Source organism: Lethenteron reissneri, chromosome 24, assembly GCF_015708825.2.
Source record: "Lethenteron reissneri isolate LAM-NWPU_2019-01 chromosome 24, ASM1570882v1, whole genome shotgun sequence".
Taxonomy (NCBI): Eukaryota; Metazoa; Chordata; class Hyperoartia; order Petromyzontiformes; family Petromyzontidae; genus Lethenteron; species Lethenteron reissneri.
The window spans coordinates 5,516,001-5,529,860 of NC_083802.1; positions in this window are offsets into that span (position 1 = coordinate 5,516,001).

Here is a 13,860-nt window from a genome sequence, read left to right on the forward strand (position 1 = left end):
GGAGGGGAGGGTGGAATAAAAACGGCGGCTCTGGGTGTTCCTGTCTTCATGTTCAGCTGATGCGCGGGTGTGCAAGATGTTGTGCCGATTTTTAAAAAAAGATGAAAATCGAAAGAGAGACTTGAAATATTTAAACATTTTTCGAGCGGCGGCATGGGTTGACGATGGAGAGATTGTGCACCGTCTGCGTTCAACAACAATGAAACGGGACGGGATCGTTATATGAACTGGACTACGTCATCCGGCCTGAACTTGGAGCGCTATGTGGTGCCACAACGACGGGGCCGCTCTGCCGAACCAGGGAGCCGCCCGGCTTCCCCCACCGCACTGCCCCCCATCACCCGCCCCACATAAGCACACACCCGCACGCATTCCCCCCCCCCCATAGAGCTGGAAGGGAAGGTCACCTGATCGACCGGTTTTTATCCGAGAGACCCTTATCGGGATTAATTCTCACGGTTTCCGGCGATCAGGGAATTGGATGACCTCCCCGTGCTACGTGGCACCGCGGCGCTGCGGCCGGCCTTAATATGGTAGGTCGTGGCGTGGGGCATTCGGCCACCGCGGTTGAGGCGCATTTCCCCCCACACACACTCCCACGGGTCGACGGGGCGAGCAGGGGAGGCACGGGACAGCATGAATAGCGGGGTCACAGGGGCTGTTGCGCATAGTCATGGAGGGTTGGGATAATTGCGCTTGAGCGCGCAAGCCCCATTGGTAGGAAGGGTAAGGGAGTAATTAGGATTTACGCCTTGCACGCAGCACACTGATTAGCATATCAACAGCGCCTGGGGACTGCCGTGCGCGGGCTTGGGGTGCACGAGCCCATTGTTCAGCGCAGCATCCCCTTTGGGAGGTAGGGAGGATAAATAGAGGAGCGCAGAGGGGAAATCGCTCTCTTACTCCAGCGCCAGGCGACCAGACGCAGCTCGAGCCAGCGACCCGGACGTCCGTGCGACGCACCGAGGCACGCGGTTAACACAAGGATCAGCGGACCGCCGTGGACACTTAACAGTGAGTAAGAAGGGGAATTAGAATCATAGCCGATAAATAGGGAATAGGTGCCGGTTTAGTGGAATAGGCCAGCCTCGTCGACTCACTAATTCAACATTAGTTATCAGGTAATAAATCATTAATAGCGAAGCGTGGTCTCGCGTGATCTTGTCGTGCAGTGTGAGCGTGTGGGAACGCGTGTGGTACTGTGTGTGCGTAAGCTCGCAGCGTGCGTAATCGGCGTCCCCCAGGTGCGCGATCATAGCGTAATCGGCTGCGCATTGTTGTACGGTTTATCTCGCGCGCACGGCGGCGGCGACTTTAGTCGTTGTGTCGGCGTGTGCCCCGCTTGCGTGTGCTCGTTACGTGTTATAAGTGTGAACGCGTGTAGTACGGTGTAGGCGTAAGCTCTCGTCGTGCGAAATCGGCGTACCCCAGGTGCGCGATTGTAACGTGAGCGGCCAGCGCGGCGCAGAGAAGCGCAAGAGTGAGTGCCGTACGGAGCTGTGTGTGTGGGTGTGCGCGTACGTAATTAACCATGCCTGCTACGCGGACCCGCGGTGGAGTGGAATCCTCGGGCGACGGCTCCCACCCCATGGGTGAGGAACTTAGCAGCGGTTCGCTTAGCAGCGGGGGGGCGATTGATGATGCTAGCCCGGCCGTTAACATTATCGAGGGAGGGATCTCGGGGGCTAGCGACCCCCACAAATTGGTGTCAGAAGCGGTACGGACCCCCGCGTTACCTCACGCTAAAATAAGACTAATATTTACCGGCCGGGGGGCCCCTTCGTGGAAGGCATTCGCCCGCAATCTCTTAGGGGCCAAGGAAATTAATGGATGGACGGACGCGCAGGCAGTACGTCAACTTAATATGAATCTTGATGGGCGGGCAGCCGATTTTGTAGAAGCGTTACCCGCGAGCGCACAGACACAGCTAGAGGAGCTGATGCGCCGACTCGATCAGCGTTTTGGCACGCGTGACGAGGAGGAAGCAAAATCGGCCTTAGAGGCGCGCCGGCGCCAACCTGGCGAAGATCTACGTGATTACGCCGAGGATGTGCGTGAGTTAACAAAGATCGCACGCCCGGGGTACGCAACTGATGTTATTGAGGAACTGGCCGCCGAGAAAATCCAGCGGTACCTGTCTCGCACGGCGTGGTGGCAGCCAGACATGAGCTGCCCACGTCTTCCGTTTAACACCCTTGTCGAGCGCGCACGTAAGTGTGAAAGAATTCACAGCGAACGCGCGCAGCTCCGGGGGCTGGGACGAGAGCGCGCCATTGCGAGCCTGCTCTCGGAAGACGAGGAGGAGGGACAGGAGCTCGCGAGGACGGTAAGGGGCCGGGAAAGAGAGCCACAGAGACCCAGCGAGACGACCCCGGGGTGGGTAGCCGGGTTACAGGCCGGCATGGGAGATATGATAACCCAAGTAGGTGAGAGGGTAACTCACGTAGGTGAAAGGGTAACCCAGGTACGCGAGGAAGCAAATAAAAATATGACCAAACTGCAATCCTCCGTTGAGACCATCCGATCCGAAATGGGGGACCTACGCGCCACGGTGGGAGGGTTATCTGGGAGGGTAGCCCGACTAGAGGCGGAGGGTGGACAGCGGCGTAATGGGGGGGGAGGGAGCGGACAGGGGACCCGCTACGGAACCGCCCCCCCTCCCCGGGCATGTTATATGTGCGATCGCCGAGGGCATCTAGTGAGGGACTGTCCTGAAATCACCCGAGCGAGACAGACGCGGGGGTTAAAACTCCAACGCCCCCTAGAGAGCGGACCAACTAGGGGTGCAATCGACGCGGTCCCGATACAAATGGACGATAATGAGAATAATGGCGAGCGAGTGATCTCCACACAGGTTCCAGCAACAACGCCCACGGAAACGGTGACTCCTGGCGACTGGCTACGGGAGCTGGTGGCGGGGATCACGGGGGCCACGTCGCTGGTGGAAGGGGAGGTTAACGGAGTGCGTACCCGAATCCTGCTGGACACGGGGGCGGTGGCCTCGCTCGTGAGCGCAGCGCACTGCAGCGCGATCGGGGTCGACGTGCGTCACCTGCAGGCACCGGACCGCGCGCTGCACACGGCGAGCGGAGCCGGAATGGGGCTGCTGGGGAGAGCCACCCTAGAGGTCCGCATAGGCAGTCAGGTGTGCACCCAGGAGTTCTACGTGTCGAGTGCGTTGTGTCACGAGTGTATCGCAGGTACCGACCTCTTAGAACGGCTGGGACTCAACGTGCAACCCCGCCAGCGATGCGCCACCATGGAGAGCAACGGCGAGCGGATACCGTTCCTGGGACGAGAACCGACGCGCCGCCGCTTTGCACCTGTGGCCGCTATCCTGACGACGGCAGTCACCATCGGCCCGCTCACCGAGGTGCTGGTGCCGGTGGCAACATCCCCCACCGACCCCGCGCTCCGACCATCAGGGGAGGTAATGCTAACTCCTCACCCGGAGTTGGCAAAACGGTATGGGGTTGTGGGATCCGCCACGTTGGTAAACGCAGATGGGGACCGATTGTTTATGCGGATGTTTAACCCCCACAATACCCCCGCGATACTGCGACGGCGCACCCCGATAGCCACAGTACACCCCCTGCACGCACGCCACTCTAACGACTCGGTGTTCGCACTCTGGGCTGAGGACCCCGGTCGTCCTGAGGGTGAGCAGGACCTGGCCTGGCGAGTCGGCCCGACTCCCCGAGCCGAGGTCGTTCCCCTGCTCGACGCGTTACATGTACCATGGGCGGACTTACCTAAGGGAGAGGCCGATCGGCTGCGCGAGTTACTGCGGGAGTATGCCGACGTGTTCAGCGAACACGACTCGGACGTGGGTCGGACCGACCTTGTTAAGCATCAAATTGACACCGGTGCAGCCCGACCCATCAAACTCCCTGCGTACCGAGTGGGCGCACCCGAACGCGTCCAAATCAAAGAGGCAGTTGGGGACATGCTTCGCGATAACATAATTCAGCCCTCGGCGAGCCCCTGGTCAGCCCCGGTGGTACTAGTAACGAAAAAGGATGGGTCAACCCGATTCTGCGTCGATTACCGTAAACTAAACGCAGTCACGCTCGGCGATGCCTTCCCCATACCTCGCATCGACGACACCTTCGACAGTCTCGCAGGAGCGCGGTATTTTTCCACCCTCGATCTGGCGTCCGGTTACTGGCAGGTGGAGATGACGGAGGAGGATCGGCCAAAAACAGCATTCACCACCCCGATGGGCCTGTTTGAGTTTCGAGTGTTGCCGTTCGGACTCACTAACGCGCCCGCGACGTTCCAGCGGTTGATGGAGTTGGTGATGCGGGGCTTGCAGTGGGAACAGTGCCTGATTTACTTGGACGATGTGATAGTGTTCAGTAGATCTTTGTCTGAGCATTGGTCCAGGCTTCGAGAGGTGTTCCAGCGGCTGCGAGCGGCTCATCTCAAGCTCAAGCCACGTAAGTGTTACATCGCACAACGCGAGGTGGGGTACCTCGGGCATCGCGTCAGCGAGGCAGGCGTGCGCACCGATCCGGAGAAGGTACGCGCCGTAGTGGAGTGGCCACGGCCAAGGAATCTGACGGAGATCAGATCATTTTTGGGGCTCGCCACCTATTATCGTCGATTTGTAAAGGGATTCAGCGAGATTGCACGCCCCCTCACCCAACTCACCTCCCCTAAGCACCCCTACCAGTGGACGGGGGCCTGCCAGACGGCCTTCACCACTCTCAAAGACCACCTCACCCACGCCCCCACCCTCGCTTTCCCCGATTTTACCACCGATTTTATTTTGGACACCGACGCCTGCAGCAGCGGGCTGGGCGCGGTGTTGTCACAGGTACAGGATGGGGCGGAACGAGTCATCGCGTACGCCAGCCGGACCTTGAGTGGGGCCGAGCTGAACTATTGCGTGACCCGCCAAGAGTTGTACGCCGTGATTTTCGCATGCAAACAGTTCCGACCGTATTTGTACGGCAGGAGATGTCGCGTACGCACTGACCATTATGCTCTGCAGTTTCTTCTTACATTCAAGGAGCCGCGGGGGCAGATGGCCCGGTGGTTGGCGCAGTTGCAGGAGTACAACCTGCAAATCGAGTATCGGGCTGGCCGGACGCATGCAAACGCGGACGCCTTATCGAGGCGACCCACGGTGTACGCCGAGACGAGGGCGGAGGAGGCCTGCCCGTGTTTCACGGCGGGACGCTGCCGGCAGGCAACGGACCCCCGAGAGGCCGCGGCCACTGACCCCCCCCCAGCGAGGGAGAGTGCAGTGTGCGCCACAGAAACCCTCACAGGTGGCACTGAGGATCCCGTCGACCGCCCGGCAAGCGCGGGACCCGCGGCTCGGGACCCGATCGGACGGATCCAGGAGGACGTCGGCTGCGCCTTCCCGGGCCTAAACGACGAGCAGCTGAGACAGACCCAGCAGCGAGATCCGGATCTGGCGGCAGTGGAGGCGGCACTGCGGGAGGAAAAGAGCGCCCTACCAGGACCCTGGAGCGGTTTGTATGCCCGGTTGTGTGTGCGGAACGGAGTGGTACGGGAGTTAACCGAGGCCGGCCAGCCGGGGGGCATCTGTGTTCCTGCCCAGGTGCGACCCCAGCTGCTACGGCTGGTGCATGACCACCCACTCGGGGGCCATGATGGGGAACGGCGCACCCGGGAGACCCTGCGTCGCCAGTATCTCTGGCCCAAATTGGCACAAGATGTGGCCGCCTGGGTGCAGGGCTGCCGGGCCTGTCAGCAGTGTGGGCAAAAGCCGGCGAGGTACCAGGTACCCCTGAGGCCGTTCCGAGTCAGTCGGACGAATCAGTTGGTCGGAATCGACCTGCAGGGGCCCTTTCCACGATCCCACCGGGGCAACCGATATATTCTCGTAGCGGTGGAATACTTCACCCGCTACCCCGTGGCGGTGGCTATCCCAGATAAAACAGCCCTTGTAGTGGCCCGGGCCTTCGTGGAAAACTATGTACTTAAGTGCGGGATCCCCGAACGAGTCATTACCGACCAGGGTAGTGAATTCGAGGCCGAATTATTTCAGGCGCTGTGCCGAGAGTTCGGGATCCAGAAGGACCGAACCACGGCGTATCACCCCCAGGCGAACGGGATGGTAGAGAGGATGAACCAGACTCTGGCCGGGAAGCTTAAACGCATGGCGGCCGCGAATCAACAGGACTGGGACGAACACCTTCCCTATGCCCTGTTCGCCTACACCACCGCCGTTCACACCTCTACAGGACAGACCCCGTTCCTAATGATGTTTGGTCGCGAGTCTCGCCTGCCCGCAGATCTGCTGTTCGGTGTTCCTCCGCCGCAACGGGAGGAAGGGAGCCACCCCGTGGAGCACTTGCTGGAGACCCTGCGAGGGGCCAGGGGCCGAGCCTGCCCGCACGGAGAGGCCGCGCACCAGCGGCAAGAGCAGGGCGCCCGACCCCGTATGGAGCCCCCCTTCTACACTGCGGGCTCCGAGGTGTGGCTGTACACTCCCCGCGTCGGTGCCGGACAGGTGGGGAAGCTGACCACCTACTGGCGAGGACCCTGGATTGTGAGACGGCAGATCTCACCATGGACGGTGCTGATTCAGGGAGGAGAGAGGGGCCGGGAGATGGTGGTCAACATCCGCCGACTGAAGCCGTGGCGAGCAGCCCCCGAGGGGGGGAGCCCCGCCGTCCAAGTACCCCGAAACCCCGGGGTCCCCCCACCCCCCGTGCCCGGGGGCCTCGCGCAGTACATGGGCCCCACGGAGCCCCGGGCTCCGAGGGGCCCCGGGCGGGGCCGGGGGCGACGAGGACGGCGACCCTTAAACCCCACCGCCTCTGAGTTTGTTCCCCAGCCCGCAGGTGCCAGAGGCCGAGGGGAGCCGTTGGAATGGAGGAGGAGACCACCGCCGGAGCCCCAGGAGACGGAGCCGCCACCCCCGAGGCCAGCCACAAGGGCCGGGCGAATCCCGCGGACCCCGCGGCGATACCTCGTGGGGGCAACCCAGGCGAGGTGCTCCAGTCAACCCGGGACGGGGACTGGCACCCCGGGGGGCTATGTGGTGCCACAATGACGGGGCCGCTCTGCCGAACCAGGGAGCCGCCCGGCTTCCCCCACCGCACTGCCCCCCATCACCCGCCCCACATAAGCACACACCCGCACGCATTCCCCCCCCCCCATAGAGCTGGAAGGGAAGGTCACCTGATCGACCGGTTTTTATCCGAGAGACCCTTATCGGGATTAATTCTCACGGTTTCCGGCGATCAGGGAATTGGATGACCTCCCCGTGCTACGTGGCACCGCGGCGCTGCGGCCGGCCTTAATATGGTAGGTCGTGGCGTGGGGCATTCGGCCACCGCGGTTGAGGCGCATTTCCCCCCACACACACTCCCACGGGTCGACGGGGCGAGCAGGGGAGGCACGGGACAGCATGAATAGCGGGGTCACAGGGGCTGTTGCGCATAGTCATGGAGGGTTGGGATAATTGCGCTTGAGCGCGCAAGCCCCATTGGTAGGAAGGGTAAGGGAGTAATTAGGATTTACGCCTTGCACGCAGCACACTGATTAGCATATCAACAGCGCCTGGGGACTGCCGTGCGCGGGCTTGGGGTGCACGAGCCCATTGTTCAGCGCAGCATCCCCTTTGGGAGGTAGGGAGGATAAATAGAGGAGCGCAGAGGGGAAATCGCTCTCTTACTCCAGCGCCAGGCGACCAGACGCAACTCGAGCCAGCGACCCGGACGTCCGTGCGACGCACCGAGGCACGCGGTTAACACAAGGATCAGCGGACCGCCGTGGACACTTAACAGTGAGTAAGAAGGGGAATTAGAATCATAGCCGATAAATAGGGAATAGGTGCCGGTTTAGTGGAATAGGCCAGCCTCGTCGACTCACTAATTCAACATTAGTTATCAGGTAATAAATCATTAATAGCGAAGCGTGGTCTCGCGTGATCTTGTCGTGCAGTGTGAGCGTGTGGGAACGCGTGTGGTACTGTGTGTGCGTAAGCTCGCAGCGTGCGTAATCGGCGTCCCCCAGGTGCGCGATCATAGCGTAATCGGCTGCGCATTGTTGTACGGTTTATCTCGCGCGCACGGCGGCGGCGACTTTAGTCGTTGTGTCGGCGTGTGCCCCGCTTGCGTGTGCTCGTTACGTGTTATAAGTGTGAACGCGTGTAGTACGGTGTAGGCGTAAGCTCTCGTCGTGCGAAATCGGCGTACCCCAGGTGCGCGATTGTAACGTGAGCGGCCAGCGCGGCGCAGAGAAGCGCAAGAGTGAGTGCCGTACGGAGCTGTGTGTGTGGGTGTGCGCGTACGTAATTAACCATGCCTGCTACGCGGACCCGCGGTGGAGTGGAATCCTCGGGCGACGGCTCCCACCCCATGGGTGAGGAACTTAGCAGCGGTTCGCTTAGCAGCGGGGGGGCGATTGATGATGCTAGCCCGGCCGTTAACATTATCGAGGGAGGGATCTCGGGGGCTAGCGACCCCCACAGCTACACTTCGGCAATGTTGCTCTGTGCAGCAGTGGCACCGTTCAGTATCGTCTTAAAGTTGAGGTGTGGTGGGTGACTAGGGTTGCCCACCACTCCAGGTTCTTTTTTGACCCGAAATTGACCTCTTTTGGAGGTGGCTGTCCTTGAAAATCTGTAAGTGTTCCCAGGATATTAAAAGTCCCCGTTTGTGTCCGTCGTGTCATAATGTACGTGTGCATGTTGAACTTCTTTGGAACCGTACGTAGCCAACCGTTATCATCGGAGGTGAGGGGGTAGGACGACAAAAACAAACACAAAAAGTAGTTAGAATGAAATTTGTTTTTATCTAGATTTAAAAGTGCATAGCTCCAGTGGCTTCATAATATTGCAGGGAAGAGCGTTCCAGACGGCCGCGGAAGCGCATCTGAGAGTGCACGATGCAGTGACCGTCTTTGTTCAATGGCTAGCCAAACGCCATTGTGAGGATGTCTAGAGTTCACGTGATGCTTTATACACAGTGCTTCAAAAATGTTTTAACACTTACATGGGACTATCGATTTTAATGGAAAAAGAATGGATGATACACCGTAACGTGATAACAAATGTCTGTTAATAGCTTCAAAAAGTCAAAGAGTCTCCACTTATTCACCATCATTGTCAACACTTGCCTGGAATTTTCTCCAGGTGGTCTCCAGAGCCCAGAGGCACATTTATTTTGGTATTGTTGCCAGTACCAGATTAAGCGAGTGCGGGTTCTGTAGCATTTACTACTATAATGAGCCAATAATGTCTGTGTGTCCCTCGCGTGACGTCACTCCACGTCGGCCAGCCCCCCTCATTAATAATCATGAACAGTCACGTAGAAGGGAAATAATAAAATAATAAAAATAAAACATAATAAAATACAATTCTCACAGTGAAAATTCTCACAGTGAGAATTGTATTTTATTATGTTTCATTTTTTATTTTTTTATTATTTCCCTTCTACGTGACTTTACCTAAGGAACCATGAAGATGAATCCCTGCAGTCACGAAAGCTTCAAATCGAAATTTAATCATGAACAGGTGACATCATTCCACATCGAACAGCCCCCTCATAAATAATCATGTAAGGGCCTCATCCCCCCTCCTCGGCCTCAACTCACAACCCTCACTACAAAGGCAGAACCCTCACGTCACGCGATCTCCGTAACGCTACTGAGACATCGAAGTAAAAAGGACGTCATGATGAACAAGGGATTATAACCTTTAAATGAAATAAGTCTGTCACCGCACCCTTACAAATTGCACACGAGTTGATGCAATGAATATCACGTCGCGGTCTGCTTTTCGCTTGCAGGTTTCAGATTTACTGCAATACACCCGTCCTTAGAGGGGCAAAAGGTTAGTATGTTATAAATCGGCCCTAAATAAATAAAAACACATAAATATAAAAAAAAAATACTTGCACAGTAAATTATTTTATTTTTTTATTTGCTATACAGCTAGACAATACGACAAATTGATAACCTTAAACACCCAGTCGTTCATAAAAGTTGAAGGCAGTATAGTACTATAGTAATAAAGCAAGTGCAGAATTACTGAACCGGAATTGATAGCTTGAAAGCGTTTAGCGCGATGCCTTTGAAAGTTCGGGGCCTGTAGCATATGTAGCTACTTTTGCTACGAGAATAATCCAGCGCTGATTGTTGCAAATTCTCTGAAGTGTTAGCAGCGCTCTTACGTGTAGTTCTCCCCTCTTCAACTCCTCTCAGATATCGTCCTTCCCATGGCATGTCCCAAGGTGTGTGTACGATAGAGGTGGCAACCCCAGCTGTTAGTCTCAGTGGTATTTTATTTGTCCAAATTGGAATTTAAACGTTGGTGTTTTGTAAATTGTATCACAGGCAGCTTCAAAAATAGATACGCAGAAGTTTGGCATTTCGTTTTTACGGTGATGTGCCCCATAACCGTAATGTGTATGACAAGCATGGGGTTGTAACCACCGTCCAATGGATGCAATTAGTTTTTTTGTCTTCTATTTAATGTGTTTTGTGTTTAGTCTTCATTTAGTTATACGGTGTTTTGTGTGTTGTAATTCATATTCTATGCAGTACCGTTTGTCGCAAAGCACTGTCAAGGGGTCCGTGTTGTTGCCATCATTGTTGTTTTCATTCGGCATGTTTTCACTATCATATTCCCTTTCGCCATGTGTCGGTCAAAATAGCACCATTAGTTGAACACTATAGACGGGCAGCCCATCCAACAGACGGGGTAAAATTCTCCACTGGCTCAGTCTCCTTCTCTCAACTATTCTCAGCCAAATATGTTGTGTTCCTTGATGAAGATCTAGACACAAGAACTATCCCCGAGTGCCGAACTCAAACAGAAAACAAGAAGATCTTACGCACAATTGCTTTTTGCAGAAAAGTGGCACTTTAACGTAATTATTTGAACGATTCACTTTGTAACGCTGCACCGACCCTTATCGGTCTTTTTCGCGGTGGTCTTTTATTTGCACAAATCCATAAAAGAGAGAGGGGGAAGGGGTAAATTGTTCAATGGTATGTAACCGAAGAAAAATAATACAGTAATGACGTGCTGCCCTGTGTACAGTGGCATTGTACACCATCGTGGATACTTTGCTTGGTGAGTAAACCACGGGTGACCCTTCCTTCACCTCCCCTTGCAGAAGACGAGCCCTGGGGAACTCGCGACTTAAGCCCTCCGTGAACTTCTTTGAAGTTTTAAAGCCCTCGCAGTTTGATACACTTGGCAAAAATCAATCCCATCGAGCAGCAATTGCCACAGAAAAGAACAGCACGGTTACTAGATAAACGTGGGCAGAAAATCATCAATCGTCTAGACAATGAAGTACGCTGGGCGCACCGCTGATCTTTGCAGCGGTCCGGACAGGAAAGGTCAAACCTAAGATAATCTGGGCAATGGGACGCTGTGCGCACGCACATACACACGTAACACACACACACACAGGGCCATTCCAGCTCCCAATATGGTTAGGTTACAGCGCAGGAGCTTAAGCTTTGAGCGAAAAAACTACGCATCAGAAAGCCGCGCTAAGGTTGTCCAAGCAGGAGCGGGCAAACGCGACGGCAAGGAATGGAGACGTGACTTAATCACACTCATCTGCCGTGGTGCTAATGTAAGCAAGTGTGAACTTTTCAACTGCCCCATTAGACCCACACCTGTTGTGGGACTCTGTACATCAATCCAGCCTGGTTCAGTTCTAGAGTCGTGATTCCTAACATGGATGGAGTCTCTTTTGCCTGTGGTACTGAATGGGCGCCACAATGGCGAGGTGTTAACTACCTCTCCTGGTATACAGGAGGTCATGGGTACGATCCCAACCATGACGCCTGTATATTTGGAGTTTGCATGTCTCTCCCCCTGGTCGCGTTGATTTTTCTCCAGGTCCTCTGGGGTTTCCCTTCACTTTTAGAAACACCCATGTAGAGTATTTGGCTGCTATGCATTTCCACCTGATAAGCCACTTCGTTGAGCTATCATTTGTGACCAGGTCGCTTCTGAAAAAGAGCTTTATAGCTCAGTGGGCCTTACCTGGTAAAATATATGTAAAAAAACAATGCATATTGTTATCACAGAGAACCAGTTCTCTCTGGTGGAGATGTGACTTTAGTTTCATAACGTAGGAAGATGTTGACTGTAAAAACTAAGCTATAGAGAAATGTGTTGGCATGGACATAAAATGCAATACTACCATAGGATCTGTGGTCACTAAAGCTTGTGTATATTGTGTAAACAACCGAACACGACAATGTTCACTGAATTTTGCACTCAGGAATGTTTTCACACCCACACACACAAAACACGTGTGAGTCAGTTTCCTCTCTAGTTTCATAATAATAATACAAATATTTTAATAGCATGCGAGATTAGCCAGAATACCCGCTCATTGAAGAATCGTGATTGCCTGCTTGTCGCATATCAAGATACAATAAAATGTGTGGTATCCGAAAACAAATGTGAAGCGTAGACTAATGATCCTCCACAGGAGCTTCTCTAGAGGCCCATCTCGTGGAGGCCCTTCTGCCAGCAGTGGGGCGAGCGAGGGATTGCATGGCTGCACCTTTACCACTGTAAATAATGTGTTTAGTGTACGTAGATGGACAGTAGCTCATCGTGCCTACTTCCGGAGTAGCTCCTCGTGGAGGAACTTGATTGAGAATTTGCAAGAAAGCACGTGACCGTCGAAGCAATATCCGATGATGCAGAGTCTTGGGCTTTGTCTAGACTCTAGAGGTATAACAACGCAATGCGGTGAGAGTGCCCGAAGCCACCCACATTGGCGAGTGTACACGCACAAGCCCCTGAGCTCAGCACCACTCCGACGACAGAAACGTGTTTACAAGAAGTGACACGTGACCTCGGCGCACCCTTCAACCCTCACCCTCAATAACTCCACCGCTGTAAAATGTGTTCAAGTAAAAGCTCAAGATGTGCTTATATATTCTCTCAGCATTAAAGGGTGAGATGGTGTGAAGAAGATGCAGGGGTGGTTGGTGCAAGGCAGGCAACTATTCCATTAGCACGAAGACAGGAACAACACGAGGGTTGCAGCTTAACCCCCAAGCATAATAATGCCCCGGATGACATCTGACTATATTTTGAGAACGTGGTCCGTTTGTATTTGTTTTCGTTCACAAGTGAATGCTGATGCAGCGTAATTACGTTTTGCCAAAGCAATAAACGGCATACTCTTTGGTTCTTTCGGTAAAGTCACGTAGGTATAAAGTAAAATAAATCACGACGTTTCGGGCACAACACAAGACTGTTTTAAAAGGTTAAAAGGTTTTAAAACAGTCTGCCTCAGCAGCAGATCATGCTTTCTCACTTGATGACGAACGCTTGTGTTGCGCCCGAAACGTCGTGATTTGTTTTATTTTATTTCTAACTACGTGACTTTACAAAAAGAACCAAAGAGTATAGATTCCTGTCGTCACGAAAGCTTCAAATCAATAAATGGCAGCGCAGTAAATAACGAACAGGAAGCGAGTCCTTTCTATTGTTGTTACATTTCATAATTTACAGTTAATATTTTTTTCGTATGTGCTTGCATGTTTCTTTTTTTAATTTTACTCCTAGCGACACTCGTGTTGTCCTCACCTGTATCATCTCGCATCTCCCATGTCCGTCCGAACTCCGTCCTGCACAATCTCTCAACGAACGTGAACCTCAATTTAAAGCTTTCGTGACTGCAGGGATTCATCTTCTTGGTTCTTTCGGTAAAGTCACGTAGAAGGGAAGTAATAAAATAATACGTGACTTTGGTTCTTTCGGTAAAGTCACGTGACTTTACCGAAAGAACCAAAATAATTATTTTATTACTTCCCTTCTACGTGACTTACCGAAAGAACCAAGAAGATGAACGTGAACCTATTCCACCTACCCCTTCTGCCACAAGCAGC